This window comes from Miniopterus natalensis, chromosome 1, assembly GCF_054644295.1.
Source record: "Miniopterus natalensis isolate mMinNat1 chromosome 1, mMinNat1.hap1, whole genome shotgun sequence".
NCBI lineage: Eukaryota > Metazoa > Chordata > Mammalia > Chiroptera > Miniopteridae > Miniopterus > Miniopterus natalensis.
The window spans coordinates 55,608,299-55,623,690 of record NC_142081.1 but is presented as its reverse complement, the minus strand read 5'-3'; the positions used below and the strand labels follow the sequence as shown (position 1 = coordinate 55,623,690).

At 36.2% G+C, this 15,392-nt stretch overlaps 1 pseudogene; it reads right to left on the bottom strand.

Annotated features, from left to right (window-relative positions):
• Window positions 1–2,139: 2,139 nt before the first annotated feature.
• On the bottom strand, window positions 2,140–3,419 carry LOC148094138 (elongation factor 1-alpha 1 pseudogene; annotated as a pseudogene).
• Window positions 3,420–15,392: the final 11,973 nt, after the last annotated feature.

The following is a 15,392-nucleotide window of genomic DNA, read 5'->3' as shown; positions in this document are numbered from 1 at the left end:
AGTTCAGTGGGGAAGACTTACAATTAACAAGCAGATACAGTCAAGAGAACAAAACACCATTATTAATGGTGAAAATCATCAATCAACAATTGAGCTGGGTTTAACAGCTTTGTGTGTGTGCATGCTTGTGTGTTGCATGTACTTACCATGTGATCTCATTTTGCATTACATGGCTATATTTTCTCCCATTAAAATGGTTCCTCTGATGCAATTCAACACATCAGGGTTCACTGTGATCTCCAAGGGGCACTATGACGTTGAGGTATCCTCACGCCTGAGGGCATTTAAGAACTGCTATTTGATTGCAGTGATTTTCAAAGGGTGTTCACATACATTTTTTCTCATTTAATCCTCAGAAAATCTTCAAAATGTAGGTCTCATGTGTTATCTTCTTCAGTATGTTCTCCCTGTTTTGCCTTTCAAGCTTTACATAATGTACTTCAATGTAATTTTGCAAATTAAGATGCCTTATAGATTCTATGCGATTCCTGTATGTTGCTGCTACCCTGTGCTCATTTTTTCACTTTTTTTTTTTCCAATTTCAGTCTACCATTATGGGTCTTCCTCCCACAGGAAGGTTCAATTATGCAATAATTGCTAGGAATGTAAAAAATGGATCTTACCGGAAACTTTTGCTTTCTTACTGTGGAGTCAGCTGGACCATTGGGTCATCTTCTCTTTCAATTCTCGGGACATTTATCCTGTAGAAATTATGTGAAAGGCATGGTATAAGAAGTTACAGGAAATACAAAGATGGATAAAACAATATCCTTGCTTTAAGAGTAAACAGTTGAAGAGGGTGCCAGTGGTCTCAGCAGTGGTGGAATACACCATTCCTACAAGGTTCCTGCCTGTGTATGTGTATAATTTCTACATCAACTTTCCATTTTAGAACAGATGTGAATTTACAGAAAAGTCATAAAAATAGCAACAGATTTTTGATATATCCCACACCCAGTGTTTCCTATGATTAACATTTTGGATACCACATTATGTTTCATTAGGTTCCTCTCGGTTGTGACAATTTCTCTTACTTCCCTTGTTTTTGATGACTGACAGTTTTGAGGTATTCTAGTCAGGTATTTTGAAGAATGGCCCTCAGCTGAGATTTGTATGATGTTTTCCTCATGATTAGGCTGTGGTTATGGGTTTTGGGAGAGACCAAAGAGGTAAAGTCATCACATTATATCAAGAGTATGTGCTGTCAACATGACTTACCCCTGCTGATACTGATCTTGGTCACCTGACCAAGGCAGCGTTTCTCAGGCTTCCTCACTGTAATCCTGTGATTTTTATGTATCCTTTACCTTGGCCAGATTGGGGTTGTGCAGGAGCTCCCCTGGACTTTCTGCTTTAGGCCTAGCCTCTCAACCCCTGAACCAGCTCGCCTTCCTCACGTTTCCAAGGTTTTCTATACATCTTTTTGTATTTTTCTTTGTGGGACAGATATTTGTTCTGTGTCGCCAATTTTGGGTGTGAAGACTGCTTTTGTTTTGTTTATTGTTTTTAATTAGGGACTTATGTTAGTTATAAAATTAAATACTTCAGCTTAAGAGCAATCAGGCTAAGGAATACAAAATAAAAGACTAATGATTAATTCTATGGATTCACAAATTTTAAAACAAAAATAACTTGATTTTAAGTTAGAGATGTAATATACATGCATTGTTTAAAAAGTTGGAAAACAGAATTTTAGAAAAAAACAAAAACTACTGGTAACTATCGAGAAAGTATTACTGCTATTGATTTATTACCTTCAGTCATTTTCTACATTTCTATGTGTGTGTTTATCATGTATCTACATCTATTCACTATCATTTTATTTTTTGGAATGATCTTATATAGGTATAGTTCTATATTTTGTTTTCTACAGTGAATTTTTTTTCTCATTAAACTTTGTTTTGAATGGGTCTCAATTTTTTATTTAAAATGTACTGATTTTTCGAAACTAGTAACTTAAAGCCGTCAAAGAAAAAGATCCTCAGAACATCCTCTTTTTCCTCTGAAGGTTTTCTTTGCATTGTTACAATTGATCAGATGTTTACTCTTAAACTTAAACGGCCAGCGGAGACAAACAGTTCTGAGACCTTCTTCCACCACTGATTAAGGTGGGGAGGGGGCATGCATTGAGGGAAATATTCATTTAGCTTACTGAGTTTTATGGGCAGCCTTGGTGACCTTACCAGCTCCCGCAGCCTTCTTGTCCACAGGTTTGATGACACCCACCGCTGTGGTCTGTCTCTGTTACAAACAGCCAAATGACCCAGGGGAGGATGGTCGGAGAAGCTCTCAACACACAGGCTTTTAAGGAACTATTTCAACCACGGTGGCATCACCGCATAGCAAGAATTTAAGGCCGTCTTCCAGTTTTTTACCAGAATGGTGTCCAATGTTCTCCAGCTTAGCAAACTTGCAAGCGATGTAAGATGTTTAACCATTCCACACAAGCTTATAGGCAGCACTGATTTCACGTGGGTGGTTCAGGGAAATCACCTGAGCAGTGGAGCCAGCTGCTTCCACTGGTGGGTCATTTTTGCTTTCATCAGCCACATTGCAAAGATATTATGAACATCTTTGACAGCCACTTTCTTGACACCGAAGCTCACACTGTCCCCAGGAAGAGCTTTACTCAAAGCGTCATGGTGTATTTCAACAGACTGTACCTCAGCTGTAGCACTGACTGGAGAAAAGGTGACCACCATGCCATGTCTGAGAGTACAGTCTCCACTAGGCCCACAGGGACAGTACCAATGCCACCAATTCTGTAGACATTCTGGAAAAACAGCCTAAGGGGTTATAGTTGGATGAACTGGTGGCAGGATGAAATCCAGATCTTCCGGCAGGATGGTTCCAATGACATTGCTGTCTTTACAGGTGACTTTCCACACTTGAACCAAAGCACGTTTGTACTTGGCTCTAACATGTTTTCACCTTTCCATGCAAAAATTGACACAAATGCTACTACAGCCAATTTTCTTACTGTAGGTGCTTAATCATTTCCTTGACTTCCTCATTGTCTCTCTGGTCGAGGGGTAGCTCAAGGAATCTATTTTGTTAAGAGCAATGATTAGTTGTTTCACAACCAGTGTGTAAGCCAGAAAGAAGGGCATGCTCACGGGCGTGTCCATTATTGGAAACACCTGCTTCAAATTCACCATCAGCAGGAACAAACAGAACAGCAGCGTCAACCTGAGATGTGCCTATAATCATGTTTTTGCTAAAGTCCCTGTGTCCCAGGGCATCGGTGATGGTCACATAATACTTACTGGTCTCAAATTTCCATATGGGGATCACAATAGTTATGCTATGCTCATGTTCAGCTTTTAGTTTATCCAAAACTCAAGCATATGTGAAAGAACCCTCTCTCAACTCAGAAGTGTCCTTCTTAAATTTTTGATGGTCCTTTTGTCAGTCTCACCATATTTGCAGACCAGATGGCCAGTAGGGTGGACTTCCCTGAATCTACATGTCCAAAGATGTAGATGTTGCTGACCGGTCACAAGTACACACGTATTTCCGTGTCCAAACACTGCTGACTGGTCACGAGGTAACTCGTGTCTGTATTTACATTAATTTAAGTAATTTTAAACACCTTGTTGACCGGTCACAATGGAAAAGTAGCCGGCCTTACTTACGGGCTAGTTCTGGCTCGAAATAGCCAGTCAGCAAGGCGTTTAATATGAATCTTTTCTTTCCCCTTTCTGGCTTAAATTTAGCAATGTTTTTCACAGGCACCTATGTTCTGGCAGTAAACCCAGTGTAAAAAAGCTACACTAAAATTATTTATGGAGGGTTTTCCCTTATTAATTAAGTTTTAAAAATGGCTAACTCCAGTATAAGCATTTAATCATACTCTTATTTGGGGGAATTTTAGTTAGAGAATTTGTAATTATTTCTGCTGTCATCAGTTCCGTGATGAATTTCTTTGATGCATCTTTGAATAGCCTTTGACTGCATTTTTTATTATTTCCTTATAGTATCTATGTGAAGTTCATTAGAATCTACATTGTTGGAGGTGGGCTGGATTGTATACTCCAAAATCACAGAATTTATCATCTTCTTTTTTGAAAACCAAAATAACTATTCTGGTGCGTCTAAAGGAATTGAATCTTACATAATATTCTTCCACCTTTAAGATTCCATGATTTGGATTGTTGGCTAATCTTAGAAGTTTTTTTAAAATAGATTATATTTTATACATGTATATGTATAAATAAGGAATATTCATATATATCTACACTATAATGTGGATATTACAACTTAGGCTAGGATCCTACAGAAATTAATTAAAATTTAAATGTCCTTAGAAGTTGGATAAATTCTTAAGCTTGATATTTTAATTGATATATTCAGTATAATTCACTCAGGAAAAAATATGAAAAAACAGTTTTGGGAAAAGCAAGGAGAAGGTGAATATGAGTTGGTATAATTCTTTCAGTTGGATTTTATAAACATAGTTGAATAAGGCCTATATTACAAGGTAACAAAGTCAATAACATCATTTCAAACCAAATTGCAAAAGGCAGCCATTGGACATATGAAGTGATTCTCCCAGTATAGTATGGCTCATGTGGTTCCAGTCTCAACTGCTGTGGTGGTGAGATTCATTTAAGTCCTATTATTGATCTAAGAAGGGCAGGATTTGGATAGGGTTCAGAGGAAATGAGAGTTAACAAATATGATTAGATCATTGACTGGGAAACACTGAACTCATTGGGGTTATTGAGTTTGGAACAGACTAAGGACAGACTTAATGCCCGTTTCTCACTGTATAGGTGAGACTATGTATAATTAACTGTCTGTAACTGATTTCAGCTTCCATCAAGGAAAAGGCAGTTATACTAGTATGGATTTGCTCTGGTCATTGAGAAGATAAAACAGATTAGGAGATAGCTGCAATTTTTTATCTACTCTAAGGTGCATTATAGTTGGGAGAAAGGAGGCTCATAGCTTAATAGGAGAGGCCCCATGAAATGGATAAAATTTCAGAACAGAACAGTGTACAGAGGGGAGGTGATATCTGCCTCCTTCCTGGTCAAACAAGTTTTAGTTGGTACCACAAATAATGATGAGGAAACCATTCCCCCATGAAAAGCAAAACTCCCAGTACTGAGCCCCACCCCATCCTGTTCAGCCGTTTATAACTGGTTTGTGGACCTTTAAATATGGGCCATTGTCTTCTCTGCTATTCTATGCTTATTACACATTAGCAGGAGTTGACTGACATAAACTCTCTGTTTATGTAGAGAGCATCTGTCAACTGCAGCATGACACTTTATTTTTTATTTTTTTAAATCTTCACCCAAGGATATTTTATCCATTGCTTTTCAGAGTGGAAGAGTGTGTGGGGGGGAGAGTTTAATGTGAGAGAGGCATATTGATTGGTTGCCTCCCAGACTCTTTGGCCGGAACTGAACCTGAGACCCTCCAGTCCTCTGGCCAATGCTCTAATCACTGAGCAAACTGGCCAGGACTGTAGCATGACACTAATGCAAATATGTATGTCTGTAAGTCACACTGATTTAGAAAGAAGGTCTACTTTCCTCCAGTGTCAGAAATTACTCCTTTAGAATATGTTAAGCACTTTGGGAAACTTCTTTTGGTCGTTGGATCAATAATTCAGTATTTGGAATCTCTGAAGAGCAGATAGAAAAGCTGCACAATATATAGTAAATTAGAACAGTGATATTTTTGGGTTAAATCATAACTTAATTATTCAGTAACTTGAGGCTACATAGTCACTGAGCCATGTCTTTTGATAATGTTCCTTTAGAATCTCTGGGAATAACCAAGTTTAGACTGATGTGCTGTCATGCCACTTTTTAGGAACATTTTCTTTGCTATCCTTGGTGGTTGGTTAGCAATGCCTCTGAGAATAGTGTTTATGTAAATTTTATTAATCATTTTACTTCAAACGTGATAAAAGTGTTTTTAAAAAATTCAGATTAAATCTAAAACAAAACCAGACATAATATGGGATTCAGAGCCACAAAGGATTTGTTTCAGGTGCAAAACTGTTTCCGTGAAATTAAAAAGTGTATCTGAAGTTTATAATTTAGTTGAAATGATCAAGTATTTGTAAAGTTACTATGATGAAAATATGCTTAAACGTTTTTGTAGAGACTCTCAGATGTCTGGTATCAGAGAAAGTTAGGTTTAAAGATAGTCAAATGTTGAAAATGGAGTGCTCGTTGGCCCGTAGCTGCCACTCCAAGGCTCACTGCGTAATTACATGTTGTTATATGTTCCCTCGAGGACTTGATTCAGCAGCGTCCGGCTCACTTCCAGATTTACTTCCCACAGTCTCGTGAGTCATGGGCACCTTGGGTAATCACCTATTTAATGTTATTATGCCAGATATCCCACCATAGCATTTGTGTTGTATTGCTAAGGACAACTGTTATTTCCCCAGAGTTTGGGATTTCCCAAGCAAATAAGCATAATTATTTTTTCTCTTTCCAGGAACTGTTTCTGCAATAGAGATACATTATCAACAGGTGCATAGTGATAGCTGTATAATAACTCCCTGGTCCAAATAAACAAATACAATTATAGTCATGGACCGGTATTAGAACTAACACTTCTGTTTTTTTAGTATTTTTTTCACTTAATTATTTTTTTTCCATCACCATTTGTCCTCCATGTCACCTCCACCTCCTCTCCCCTCTTCCCTGCACTCGCCACGCTGTCGTCCATGTCCATGGGTTCTTTCTTTTTTTTCTTTTTTGCTCAACACCTCCACCCCTCCAATGCTGCCCCCCCACCAGAGCTGTCTGCCTGTATCTATCTATGAGTCTGTCTCTATTTTGCTTTTTAGTTCAGTTTGTGCATTAAATTCCTCATATGAGTGAAGTCATATGGTACTTGTTTTTCTCTAACTGGCTTATTTGACTTAGCATAATGTTCTCTATGTCCATCCATGCTGTCACAATAGTATTCCATTGTGTAGATGTACCATAGCTGTTTTATTCACTCATCTACTGATGGACACTTGGGCTGCTTCCAAATCTTTATTATTGTAAATAATGCTGCAATGAACATTGGGGTGCATATATTCTTTCAAAGTATTATTTTGGGTGTCTTTGGATAAATTCCCAGAAGTGGAATTGCTGGGTCATAAGTCAGTTCCATTATTTATTTTTTTAATATGTTTTTATTGATTTTACAGAGAGAGGAAAGGAGAGGGTAAGTGAGAGAGAAAAACATCAATGTGAGAGAGACACATCAATTGGTTGCCTTCCGTATACACCCTGACCTGGGATTGAACACACAACTTGGGCATGTGCCCTGACTAGGAATGGAACCAGTGACCTCTTGGTGGATGGGAAGAAGCTCAACCAACTCAGCCACACCAGACAGGGCTATATTTAATTTTTTGAGTTAACTCTATACTGCTTTCCACAGTGGCTGCACCAGTCTCCATTCCACCAACAGTGCACAAAGATTCACTTTTCTCCACATCCTCGCCAACACTTATTGTCTGTTGATTTATTAATGATAGCCATTCTGGCAGGTGAGAGGTAACATTTCATTGTGGTTTTAATTTCATTTCTCTGATGATTAGTGACTTTCAGCACCTTTTCAGATGTCTATTAGCCATCTGTATGTCTTCTTTGAATATGTGTCTATTCAGGTTCTTTGCCCATTTTTTAATTGGACCGTTTCTTTTTTTGTGTTGAGTTTTATAAGTTCTTTATAAATTGTGGATATTAACCCCTTATCAGATGTATCAGCAAATATGTTCTCCCATTAAGTGGACTATCTTTTATTTCTTTGCTCTGCAAAAAAAAAAGTTTGTAGTAATCCCATTTGTTTATTTTTCTTTTGTTTCCCTTGCCTGAGGAGAATTATCAGAAAAAGTATTGCTATGAGAAATGTCCAAGGTTTTACTGCTATGTTTTCTACTAGGATTTTTATGGTTTTGAGTCTAACATTTAAGTCTTTAATCCATTTTGAGTTTATTTTTGTGTATGATGTAAGAAGGTGGTCTAGTTTCACTTTTCTTTTACATATCTGTTCAATTTTCCTAACACTATTTATTGAATAGACTATCTTATCCCTCATTGTATGTTCTTCCTTCCTTTGTCAAATTAACCATAAAGGCATACATTAAGGCATAAAGACTCTCTATTCAGTTCCATTGACCCATATGTCTGGTTTTATGCCAATACCACACTGTTTTGATTACTAGGGCCTTGTAATATAGTTTAGTATCAGATAATGTGATTCCTCTAACTTTGTTCTTCTTTCTCAAGATTGCTATAGTTGTTCAGGGTTCTTTCTGGTCCCACGTAAATTTTTGGAATATTTTTTCTAGTTCTGTGAAATATGCATTGATATCTTGATAGGAATTGCATTGAATCTATAAATTGCTTTGGGTAGTATGGACATTTTAATGATGTTAATTCTTCCTATCCATAAACACTTTATATGTTTCCACTTGTATCTTCTTCAATTTCTTTCTTCAGTGTCTTATAATTTCCTGAGTATTGGACTTTTACATTCTTGGTTAAGTTTATTCCTAGGTATTTTATTTTTTTTGATGCAATTGTGAATGGGATTGGTTTTTTAGTTTCCCTTTCTGATAGTTCATTATTGGTGTATAAAAAAGCAACTGATTTCTGGATATTTACTTTGTACCCTGCTATTTTACTAAATTCCCTTATTAGTTCTAGTTATTTTTTTGGTAGAATCATTAGGGTTCTCTATATACAGTATCATGTCATCTGCAAATAATGACAGTTTTACTTTTTATTTTTCAATTTGGATGCCTTTTATTTTTTCTTCTTGTCTGATTGCTGTGGTTAGGACTTCTAGTACTATGGTGAATAAGAGCAGTGAAAGTGGACATTCCTGTCTTGTTCATGATCTTAAGAGAAATGCTAGTAGTTTTTGCCCATTGAGTATGATGCTGACTGTGGGTTTGTTATACACTGCCTTCATTATGTCGAGGTATGTTCCCTCTAATCCCACTTTGCTGAGAGTTTTTATGATAAATGGGTGCTTGATTTTATCAAATGCTTTTTCTGCATCTATTGATATGATCACGTGGTTTTATCATTCAATTTGTTTATATGGTACATCATGTTTACTGGTATGCAGATATTGTACCAACCTTGCATCCCCAGAATAAATTCCACTTAATTATGGTGTATGTTCTTTTTAATGTATTGCTGGATCCAATTTGCTAATATTTTGTTGAGGATCTTAGCATCTATGTTCATCAGGGATATTGGCCTGTAATTTTCTTTCTTTGTCATGTTTTTATCTGGTTTTGCAATTAGGATAATGCTGACCTCATAAAATGAGCTTTGGAGTCTTCCCTCCTCTTGAACACTTCTCATTTATAAGTTTATAAATGCAATAAAAAAACTTCATGTTAAAACAACAAATTGTAACCACGAGCCAATATATAATGAATAGGGATAGTGTTTTAAGGACAAGACTAGAAAAAATAGGCACATATAATTGTGTAGTTTCTTATTAATCATCAAATTAATAATCACTGCTAAAAATAATTCTGGTTTTACCTCTGGGGTTGTGTGAGATAATTAACCCTCAGAATTTTATTAGTGTGAAAAAGCCATTAGTATGAAGGCATAGCTCTGATACTTCGGGGCTTTCCATGGTTTTCTTACTCCTTTAAATCATCTCATTATGGAAATTGGTACTCAGGCCTCTTATGTTCTTGCTTTTCAGAAGAAAAAAATTCCATGTAGACTTCCCAACTTGCATCATTTAATTATGGCAAAGTATAAAATGCGAGGAAACTTGCAGAAGGTCTGTTTCCAAACAAGGTATCTTCAGTTCCATGTCATTCACCCTATCCTAGTTCCCCATTTTTGAGAATCAATATTGGATGAACCTAGATGGTATAATACTAAGTGATAAGTCAGGCTGAGAAAGACAAATACAGTATGGTCTCACACACACTATGTGGCATCTAAAAACAAAACAGAACAAACAAAAAAATAGATTCACAGAAACAGAGTCCAGAAGGTAGGGGGTATGGGGATGAATGAAAAGAGGAAGGGAAATTTAGTCAATAATATTGTGATAAGTTTGCATGTTGATAGGTGATTACTAGAATTAGTAGGGTCATCACATTGTAAGGTACAAAATGTCGAATCACTATATTGTACACCTGAAAGTAATATAACCAATATAAGATTGTATGCCAACAATGTTTAAATAAAAATAAATTTTAAAAGATACTAGCACAGAATTAAATATAACGTTTATTATAGATTAATTATACTTAAAAAGAATTAATATTTTGTGAGTGAGGTAGTTAAGAGTCCAAATTTATATATTCAATATTAGAATTAGATTTCATTTTCCATTTCTAGCCAAAGATTATAGGAAGGTACATTTCTATCTCTTCTTCATAGGACATTTTTATCAAGAAATAAAATGTGCTTTCAGTCATATTTCAGGGCCTACTTCACAGTCCACCTATTTCTTGAAGAGTTCCTTGATAACTCTAGCAGGGCATACTCCCCTTTCTGAAATTTATAATTTTTATTACTGTCATTATGCATTTAGGATGCTGACTACTAGCAGTTCTCTACTTTCTTTCTGAATCCTTAAATATGCATATGAAAGGTGACTTTTATGTTGAAAGGATGAGATGTGGTTTTGTTCCTAGTGTGTTAAATACATTATAAAATCTCATTAAACCTTACATTTTAGCTATAATTTCCATTGATATTTACTCAAACTTCCTTGTTCTTTTAAATTTTATTTTTTTTTAGGTACAATTGAACATATAATTGATAAGGTGAGGTCCAATAAGTATCTAATTGAGCCTTGGTATACCTGTCATCATTCATATTCTTTCAATTGTATTAAAATTGTAAAATGACTGGTAATGGTATTTTCGCTTCTATTGAAAAATTAGTTTTACGCCATCTTACTAAAGCTGTAATACAAATTATTGCTTTTGTCCCAGACACACTATTACTTGAAAGTCAGGACCTTTAAGCTCTACTTATTCCCTCTTGCCTTTTGAGTAAGTTTTGTTCGGTATTTTAATTTTACATGTGCTATAACTGAAAAGCCATTAATTATAATTTTGTATAGTCAATATTCCTTAAAATGACTCAAGGATGTTTTTATTCCTCTTCTGCCTTGTCAAGTTTTTAACTGGGATGCATTTCAATTTGCCCAAAGAATTCCCTTTAGATTTTCTTTTAGTGTAGATCTAGCAAAAAATTGTATCAAAATTTTACCAGAAAATGGCTCTATTTTACCTTCATTTTAAAAAATATATATATATCTTTGTTGATTTCAGAGAGAGGAAGGGAGAGGGAGAGAGAGAGAAACATCAATGATGGGAGAGTCATTGATCGGTGCCTCCTGTGTCCCCACTTGGGATCAAGCCCGCAACCCGGGCATGTGCCCTGACTGGGAATTGAACCCTGATCTCCTGGATCCTAGGTTGATGCTCAACCGCTGAGGCACGCCCGACCGGGCTTTTGCCTTCATTTTTGAAAGAAATTTTTATTGCTTATAAAATTTTAAGTTGGCAGTTATTTTTATTTTTAGCAGTTAAAAATATTATTCTTTTGTTTCTGGCTCGCATCAGTTCTGTTGAGAATTCACCTGCCAGTTTTACAGTTACTACTGTAAAGGTAATATTATTTTTATCCCTGTTACTTTTTAGGATTTAGGGTTTCCTTTTTGTCCTTGATATTTTGCAGTGTTACTATGATGTGCCTAGAAGTGGTTTTCTTTGTTTTTCTTCCTATGAATTGAATTTTTCCTCATTGGAATTCTTTGGGTTGATGTCTTTTATCAAGTTTAGAAAATATTCAGTCACTCTCTCTTCAAATATTTTTCTGCCTCATCCTCTCTTTTTTCTCCTTCTAGGGCTCCAACTATATATGTGCCTTTGGGATGTTCCCATGTATCTGTCTCACTTGTCCGATGTTTTCCATTTCACTAATCATATGTCTGCAATCTGATTTGAACCCATCTAATATGGTCCATATATATATATATATATATATGTGTGTGTGTGTGTGTGTGTGTGTGTGTGTGTGTGTATATATATATATATATATAAATTTTTGAGTTCCAGAATATCCATTTGATTATTATTTATGTATTTTTTTAAATCCTCACCCTAGGACATGCTTAGACAGGAAGGGAGGGAGGAAGGGAGGGAGGGGAGAAGGAGGGAGGGAGGGGGGAGGAAGGGAGGGGGAGGGAGGGGGAGGGAGGGGAGGGGGAGGGAGGGAGGGGGGAGGGAGGAGGAGGGGGAGGGAGGGGGGAGGGAGGAGGAGGGGGAGGGAGGGGGGAGGGAGGGAGGGAGAGGGGAAACATCATTCAGTTGCCTTGCGTTCGCAGCCTGACCCGGGATCAAACCTGCAACCCAGGTGCCCAGACCTGGAATCGAACTGGCAACCCTTCAGTGCACAGGGCAGTGTGCAACCAACTGAGCCACTGCAGTGAGGCTGATTATTTTTTTAGATGCCAATTTTATGATTATTTTATTTATTTTGTGCACCTTGTCTTCTTTTTTTGAACATATGAATCACAGCTATTTTAAAATTCATTGTGTGTTAACTCCAACATCTAGATCATACGTAGATCTGTCTATATTGTTATTAATGTTTCTCTTCTCTTTTATGATATTTCCTTTCCTAATTTCTAATTTTTAAAAATTGTGTGCTGGGCCTCCCATTGTCCAATGTTTTCCATTTCACTAATCACATGTCTGTGAGCCTCCGAGAATCCCGGTGATCTGGTGACGTTATATTCCACCAGTGAGTTTCCCCTTTCCTATGTTAAGCAGACAGGATGGGGAGTGGATCATTTCAATTCAACAACAAATTGCCCTGGGTCAAAGCATGGTTGCAGGATTAGAAAGACTGAGTCTAACTGTTGTTCATCTTCTTCTCCAGGTACGGCCCTCAAAGGATATATTTTTAGAGCCTTTCAAATACATGTCTTCTTAGTCCAGGAGACCTTCAAGAATGCTGGTCTGCTCTTCGGCAATTTCCAGCCAAGCTTATTAGCTTCCTGCCCAATAGGACTTCAAATACGGTCAACTTCTTTACAGATGGACCCATGAGGTTTTCCAGGAAAGCAAAGAGCCCGGTGACTGCAGCAGGTTTCACTCTCCCTTTTAGAAAATTTTGCCCAGCCAACCAGACTTCCACTCAGCACTAGAATTCAGCAAATATCCTTACGGATAAACTGGATGCCTTTCAAGGTTTTAATGTTTTGTTCAACTCGCAGAAACATTCATAGTGTTTGATCAAATATCTGGGCACCGTGTGGCCTGGTGAATTTGCCAGATACAATTAACCCTCATACTATTATTAGATAACAATTAACAATTTATATTATTATTAACGATGTTTGATAATATATACATGCATATGGGATGTAATTTATTAAAAATTATATTATATAAAATACTATTATCTGAACTACTTAACTTGGCATCCAAGACTACCCAATGTATTATATGTGTTCAACTCATATTTTCTAATTATAAAAAATGCCCAATTCAAATACCAACTGTTTTATGTAGTAATATAGTTAAGCACTTGGAATTACAATATCTGTGTGAAAATCTTAGCTCTATCACTACTAGCTGTGTATTTCTGGGTATCAATTGCCTTATCTATAAAAGGATAAAAGTAATAACTATCTCTTTAGGTTGCTGTGAAGGTTAAATAACAACTAACTAGTGACTGGCACCTAGTAGATACTCGATAGTATGTGTAAAATATAATCATCATTATCATTATCATTGTAGCTGTAATTATTTTTAAATTTGAGCCTTATTTGCCATTTCAATGATATGTGTTCTGTTACTCTAAAACTTTCTTAACCATATCAATGCACTTCTCTAATGGCTTTAACATAATCTAAAAATGTAGCTCTTTGGATTCATGGATAAACATTTAATTTTAAGGTATTAAAAAATTTTTTTGATCAGGGATTGTACAGTATTCATCATCATCATTATCATCATCATAATTTTATCATCATCATTTGCAGGAGAAAACACTAGTTCTTGAATTAATGAATGCATGAATAAGTGAGGAGTGAAATAATATTTTTTATATCTGCTTAGAGAGCTAAATAATAAAACATACTGTACAGTATATTCAACATCTGAGTTCATCTTTCCTTTAGTTTTATTCAGCTTGATATTACTACATTAATTATCCAGGACCAATAAGTAAGAAAAAAAAGGTTGACTTAATATTTAAATGATATATCAAAGCAAATGAAAGTCAAATGCCTTCATGGCTATTAGGAAGGGCAGTTTTGCATTAGTTCAAATAAATAAGAGTGATGGAGAATTAAATCACCACAATGCACACAATGGATTAGGCACGACAAACTCAACAGAATCTCCATCACAGTAGCAATACCATATCTGGGTTTTCAGTGCAGATTCATTTTCAGCAAAACTATCACATTAAATTTCGTTAATTTGAATGTCATTGGTTCATTGAGTTTATTTTATAAACTTTTGTTTTTAAAATTATACAAGAATTAATAAACATAAAAATGTGTAAGTTCATAACATTCACATATATCAATATTTAAGTAACACAGTACAATAATTTGAGACTTGGAGGTCATAAGACTTGTTTTCCTTTAAAGGAGACCATGCCTTCCTTACTCAAGTCTTTCCAAGCACCATGTGACCCAAGTGCTTATTCAGTAGAACTCCATCTGAGCGCAGCTTGTTAGCTTGTAGACGTGGATATATGTGGGCTCCGAAGCACCGCAGCATCATGCGAAGTCCAATATATCAGAGTTAGTCTGTGATGCCGGCATCAGTCCAGCTGGTGCATTCTGCTGCTCTGGTACTTCAGTCTATTTTTTGTAGTAATTTATTTGGCATTCAGATTGAGATCTTGCATGGGAATAACATAACAGACTTGAGTCTCGAGCTACCCAGTTCTCCTCCTAAGAGCCACCACGTAAAGATGCACCACAGTCTTGGGCCTGAGATGGTTGGTAACGGATGGCTCCTCTCCTCTCTTGTATATTTGTATAAATTCTCTTGAATAAATAATGAATAATTTCTTTTTTACTCCAACAACTGAGTCTCATAATTAGAACTTGCTACTTCTTTTAATATATTCAATTATCTGCTGATTCAAGCATCTTCAGGTCAAATGCAGTAGAAAACAGCTAATTATGCCCTTTCCCATGGGTAAGAAAATCTTTAAATTTAATTAAATTACCTTAACTCAATTCCTGCACATTGGGTCTACTTCCCAATGGATTTTCTACAGGGTGACTTAAAGAACCAAGCTCAATATTAAAATTAGCAGCAGCTATTACTTGTTATTTCTTTGTCTTTAAAACAAATTATTTTTATTTGAAGAATACTTTGATCATTAATTTCATTCTCT